The sequence below is a fragment of the Hibiscus syriacus genome, unplaced genomic scaffold, assembly GCF_006381635.1.
Source record: "Hibiscus syriacus cultivar Baekdansim isolate YM2019G1 unplaced genomic scaffold, ASM638163v2 tig00110747_pilon, whole genome shotgun sequence".
NCBI classification, from domain to species: domain Eukaryota; kingdom Viridiplantae; phylum Streptophyta; class Magnoliopsida; order Malvales; family Malvaceae; genus Hibiscus; species Hibiscus syriacus.
The window spans coordinates 225,550-232,503 of record NW_024062848.1 but is presented as its reverse complement, the minus strand read 5'-3'; positions in this window follow the sequence as shown (position 1 = coordinate 232,503).

The window sequence follows — 6,954 nt, the reverse complement described above, 5'->3', positions numbered from 1 at the left end:
GGGTCGATGTTTCGTCTCGGAGCTTCGTCCTTGAAAATTATGCCCCTTAAGCGCTATTTAATATATCTCAGTTAATACCCCTGCAGTGCTGAAGTCACGTGTCACTCTTTGGTGATTAGCGATGAAACGATCGTAGATAAGACTCTACCACTAGATTACTTTTAGGATCAAATGATCATTTTTCCAGTCTCGAATGTTGCATGATCTTCAAGCAAGTTTCATTCTTGTAGTCTCTGAACTTCTTTTAGCCCACGATACATGTTTGTGTATGCGACTACTTGATTGAAAACTTTTATCTCTCCTTGTGAAAATTTTCTCTTAAATATCTCTTTGCAGATCAACATTTTTGCATTATGTTATGTTGATGAAATGAAATGCAAAAAAGATGAAAAATGACACAAAAAAAGAAAAAAAAGAAATGAGTTAGTACAGGTAAGATAATCGATACATATAAAAGTGTTTTTCAGAGATAAATATAACACCTATCCCATCACGGTATCTACCCGAGCATGCTTTTATAAAATAGCAATCATACCCAGACATGTTTTCTACCCAAAATGTTTTACTTTCAAGAAATTGATCCTAACCGCATATAATTTCTAGTTTGCATGCTTTTATTGGAAAAAAATAAAAATATTTTATGAACTTAAAGCAAAAGGAAAATATTTAGAAATACTCCTCCTTTGTGTACACTTATTTTGGCACCTACTGGCGGACAGAGGTTCGGTAAGGGTATACTTAGGGTGAATGTTCTACGGTTCATTACATGCATGGTTTCAGCTCTATAAGGAAATGATACTCAAATTTTCCTTGATATCATTACCCCCTTGGGCTACCAAACCCTCAATCCTAACCCATTATAGGTGTAAACTGATCGAGTTCAATTCGAGGGATTCACTTCCTTATACCCATACGAGGAATAAATCCCTACGAAGGTATAAGGTATGTGTACCCCAAAGGTTATTTAATAAAACTCATACAAAGAATAAATTCTTACGAGAGTAAAGCATTCACGCCCACTTACTTGGAACGAAGGTCGAGCCTAAAGCTTATGTCATGCAAATGCACGTGATGTGTGTGGGGAGGAATATACAAACCTTTGACTCGAAGGGAAGAAAAAACTCTTGATAAACTTTGACAAAGCTGAAAACATAGCTTAAAACATTAGTATAATAAAAATAAATAATTTAGAAAATTTTCAAAAAACAAATCATAACTTAACTATAGAATCAAACCCATAATTTCCACCACTACGAAAACGTATAGCGACTTACAGCCTGACTCTCTAAAGTTCCCAGTGGAGTCACCAAGCTGTCATAACCATTTTTTTAAAACAATTAAATATCATTTAAAAAACAATTATGACTTTATTTGAAAATTGACGATTTTGAATTAATTTGAAAATTTTAAACTGGAGTCGCCATCGACCTTTAGTTTAGGTAGGTTGAATACCGAAAAACATCTTTCAAACAATTCATAGAAATAATTTAAAAGACAAAAGTTGGTTTGTGTTTACCAAAAATCTGATTTAACGGGTCCGTGAGTCGATTACGCGTGGGGAAAGATTAGCACCCCCACATCACCGAAAATTGGTACTTAGTCGCTTATATATTGTCGTGGTAGTGGAAATTATAAATCGAATATAAAGTTAGAATATGATCCATTTATTAAAGTTTAATTAATTTGCTTCAAATTAATTATTAGGGAACATTCCTTAGTTTGAGAAGAAATCACGGGATATGCACATCCTCCAATGGAAAGGGTATACCATTTATTTATTCTTTATACGAGAAATGTCCCTCCCCAACGTTATCAAGAAGCATAAATCGAATATAAATCGACTATCGATAATTGCATAAAGTAAATTACTATTTAAACACGCATTGCATCATTTGAATAAAAGTGAATTTATTATTACTTTAAAAATAATAATAAATTCGATTTATTTCAAGTTCACATTTCATTCGAATGTCGCATCGGATCGCACCACTTTGACCAAGCAATGCTTTCCACGCCCATTCTACAAATAATTGTTCTTGAAAATTTTAGATTAAATTAACGTTTTTAATATCAATATAAAAGGTATTTTACAACTTTAAAATACATATGCATATAGTATTGTGTTATAGTATCACTTTAAACAAATAACACATATATAAAAAAATAAAATAAAATAACCACATAAAAAACATAAACTAAATGTGCAAATTATAACTTGCAATAAGGATCAAATCAAATCAAATCACTAGTGAAGTTGCAGGGGTTAATATAATTATCTCATATTATATCAAGTGAAAATTAAGTTGTAACAGTGACCAAAATGTATTCGAAACCAAAGTAAAGGGATTACAACATAAGCAGAACATGCATTTACTGTACACAGTAACTAGTGACTAAAACATAACCACTGTAAATATCATATCCAAAGTCAGATATAAATAGAAATGCAATAATCAACCTTATAAAGACTAAAATGAACTAACAAGGATAGTATTGCTTAATTTTAAATTAACTAAAATACAATGGTCCAAGCATAAATATAAACATAAAAGCATTTATAAGCGAATGAGGACGAAATTACAACATAAACAAAACAAGGGCTCAAAATAAAAAGGAGTGAAATGTTTCATTAGTGACTCGAATAGAAAGGTTACAAACCACGGAGGACCCCTCTTGAAAATAACCCATGCGCAAAAATGCTCTTTGGGTCCTCCCTAAACGGCGTCGTTTCGCATTGCATATATATATGGTAAGATCCAAGCCAAACCGACCATCAACTCTCATTTTCTTTCTTTTCCATTTGTTTGAAAGAAAGAGAGAGATAGAGAAAGAGAGAGCTCTTGCGAACCTTAACCGAAGGCTATGAATTTCCAGAATCCAGTGGGGTCTTCGCCACACCGGCTGTCGTTCGCCAAAGCCGTGTAAGTGAGAGAAAGACTTCGTTCGAAGCGTCTCTTCACCCTGATTACGAATCCAAGCTATGTTTGGCCTGAAAATGGTTCTAGTGTTGTAAATCTACAAAGGAACACTTTGGTTTCTTCGGCTCGGTGACCTTCGGAGTTTTTGGCGATCGATCAACGAGCTAAGTCCTTTTCTCTTTACATTTTTGCTCTCTTTCCTCTTTTATTTTCTCTCTCCGTTCAACCCTTCTCCCTCCTTTTTTCTGTTCAAATTCGATCCCTTTTCGAATCTATTCATCTATTTTTTATCTACTTCTTTGTTGATATTGGTGATGGCTTGTTGTTTTTTAGCAAAAAGGGTTTGAGTACCCTATATCTGCTTGTGATAGGGTCAGATTTGAATTCGGGAATTCATTTGATTTTTTTTTTATTTTTAATTGATTTGACCCCTTTTTTCATTGTTGATGTTGATATCATGCACTGTAGGTTGAAACGGCAACGTCAGAAGCCCTCAGTGGTGGCAGGAGCAATCAACGGCGATGGTAGCATCATCAACTCCCTAGGGTTATGATGAAACTTTAGGGTTCCTACAATCTTATATGGGTCGTTGGATCAAGGTAAGATCCAACGGCTAAGAGAACGAACAACTGGAGCTGAGATGAACTGGGGTAAACCCTAATTTAGGACTGTCTGGACTGTTTGATGGGTCCATATCCTATGGTTGTAGATTGGAGGCGATGAAGGCTTGAGATGAACCCTATTCAGGTTATGAGTAAGCTATTAAGCTTCAGTAGGGTAGAACCGGGCGGGCTTGGTTGGATCCTCTTGGGTTTTTGTAATGGGGTCTATTTCTGGTGGGTTTGAGTTGATGGATTATGTGTTGGGTTTTCTAGCATGTAATATATGTCGGGCCTTGTAATTTGGGCAAATTCGGACCTACAAAAGTGTAAAATATATGGTAATAATAATAATAATAATAATAATTTATATTAGACAATAAAAACCAGACAAAAACGGGTGTCTACAAATATATTTATTAAGAATATTATTTTTATTCAAAAAAATATGTATTTAATTAAAAAAATAATATATAAAAGGTTATTATTATAATTATCCCTCAATATACAAAGTAAAATTATATTTTTCTGGTCGGGTCATATCGGGTATTTTCATCTGAACTCGACCCGATCCAAACATAACCTCTAAAAAATATACCTGACTCGAACTTAATTTTTTAAAAAATCCAACCCGATTAGGTCGGGTCAGATCGGAATCCGACGGATTCAAATACTGTGCTCATCCCTAGCTGCACGACTATCGGAGTGTGGGGCAAAGTTAATTTATTCTACTAATAAAATAAGGTTTTTGTAGATGGATGTTTCTTAAATCACTTGTTAAAATTAATCAAAATATTATTTATAATAATAATTTACGTTAAATAGATAACAGTATTTGTGCAGGTTTCTTAACTGTAACATGGAGTCTGTTTTGATTCTTATAGTTTTTAAATAACAAAATTTAAGCATGTTAGATACTAAAATGATTATTTTCAAGTATATTTTTGTTGTGATCTTATTATAATATTTGTGTTCTTTTTTGTTATTTGAATAAATTTACATACGTAATGTATTCAAACTTGAGTTATCAAAGGGGAACATCCTGTAAATAATATTTTTAGGACATGAGTTGGTAAAATTCTCCAAATATATTAGGTTTGTGGGAGTACAATATAGTAGGTACCAAGTCCAAGTGGCCTTTCTTTTATGAGAAAATAACCTCAGTGACCAAAAATGCCTTATAATATACGATTTTAACCAATTTTTTTAGATTTGCCAAAATGACCAACTAAATCGCAATGCGATCGATAATTCACAACGCGATCTCCGGTATCGCAAATCAGTTTCCAGATTCGCAACGCGATTCTGACTATCGCTTTTTGATTTTCCAAATTCACGTTGCGATTTTCCGACTATCGCAATGCGAGTATGACAATCGCAACGCGAATATGTAAATCGCCATGCGATTATGACTATCGCAACGCGATTCTGACTATCGCAACGCGATTCTGACTGTCGCAATGCAATTTTCAAAGCGCCATTATTATCGCAACGCGTATTTGTTTTCAAATTCCAAACACGAATATTAATATATCGGAACACTGAACCGTCCACAGTATATCCCGTAATCATAACTCATAACCTAAAATCCTAAATCACAACTCAGTCCCATCTCCATCTCTCACTCTCTAAGGCGACATCCGTCCCCATCTCCGACAAAATCAGTCTCCATCTCCGGCGAAATCCGTCTATCTCCATCTCTCAGAGCCACCCTCACAATCATTCACGGTCAGAAATGGAAAATCAACCAAATCAACCACCGAGGGTTAGTTTTTTTAATTATTTATATTTTGAAAATTTTGCATTATTATTAGGTTTTTCATATTGAAATTAATGATAAGTTTACTGGTAATTTCAATAATAGATTAACCATTTCATTTAGATTGCTTATTAAATTCATTCGATTGCTGCCAATACTCTAAACTGTTTAGTCTTTAAACCCTGTGAATTTAGTATTTGTCTTTGTTTTGTCTTTTGGTTGAAGTAATGCAATCCATTCAAGTTTCAATTTTAGTATTTGAAACCGAGAATCGCAACGCGAAATGAAAATCGCAACGACAGAATCGCAATGTTTCAGAAACTACTACTCTTTATGTTTATTGTTCTTGGTATATCTTCACAGTGTAGTTTTTGGTATATCTAACTTGGTATGTTTATTGTTTATGTAGAACTTTTATTCGGCTCAATTGACCTTAAGAAATAAATTAAGCCTAGCCAAAACAATTGCGTCGAAGCTTTCACCTGCACAAAGAAAAATATTTGAGGATACTTGCTTCGGGCCATGGCTGAAAGTACAATATCCGGGTGGAGATGCTATGTTGACCCATCTGTTTCTTCAAACCATGACTAGCGATCTACTAGAGACTATACAATGTCGTGATGAAGAGATATGGTTTGATTTTCCACCGGCGTATACGTGTTTTGGGCGGGAGGAGTTTTGCTTAATCACCGGTCTACGCTTCGGACACGATGATGTAGGTCGGTAGACTAGACATATTACCCGCCTATCATGGTTATCCCGGGTTTTTCCTGAGCTGTCAATGGAGAAGCCGAATTTACACGTGGAAGACTTGACGAGATTATTGAATAAGAAAGATGGTTTTACTCGGATGGATGACGTCGATGTTGTCCGAGTATGCCTTCTAATACTTTTGCATGCCAGCTTTTTAGGCAGAGAGGCCAGACAACCTATTCCTAATGATCTATTTAAATTGGTAGAGGACCTAAATGCATAGAACCTGTTTCCGTGGGGTTCGTATCTATGGAAAGCTACATGGAATAAGTTGTCGTCTGCCTTTGATGATCGAAAAAGTTTGCGTGGCGATGGTTCCAAATACACTTTGTCAGGCTTTATTTGGGCCTTTAAGGTAAGAATTTTTATATAATGTTTCCAAATTATAATTAATTATTATTTAACAATTACTAATGTTTGTTATTATATTGTTTGTAGATTTGGATATTTGAGTTCTTTCCCGCCATGCAGACATATGCATTAAAAACTGCTAATGATATTCCTAGGGCTATTTCCTGGAAGAGGAAACGGACCTTGCAGCAATAGGAAGATTTACTACCGTATACGACAATAAATAATGTAAGTTAACACAAATACTACCATATGTTTATAAACAAGTTATTACTAGTACACGTTTAACTTTGTTTGAGCTTTTATATTGTTAGGAGTCCAACACTCCATTATAGAGGCTGACACCCACGGAAGTTGAGCTTGCCACTGATTGGTGGCAAGCTAGTAAGCGTTTTTTTGATGGCATGGATGATGAGCAACCTCCACTTCGAGAGCCATCACCTCACCCAGAGCCATCACCTGATCGACCCGACTATACACCTCCACAACGAGAGCCATCACCTATTCTGTCACATCATCGAGCCTCTTCTCCACCATCACCTCATGATAGGCGACTGGAAAAGATGCCACGAAG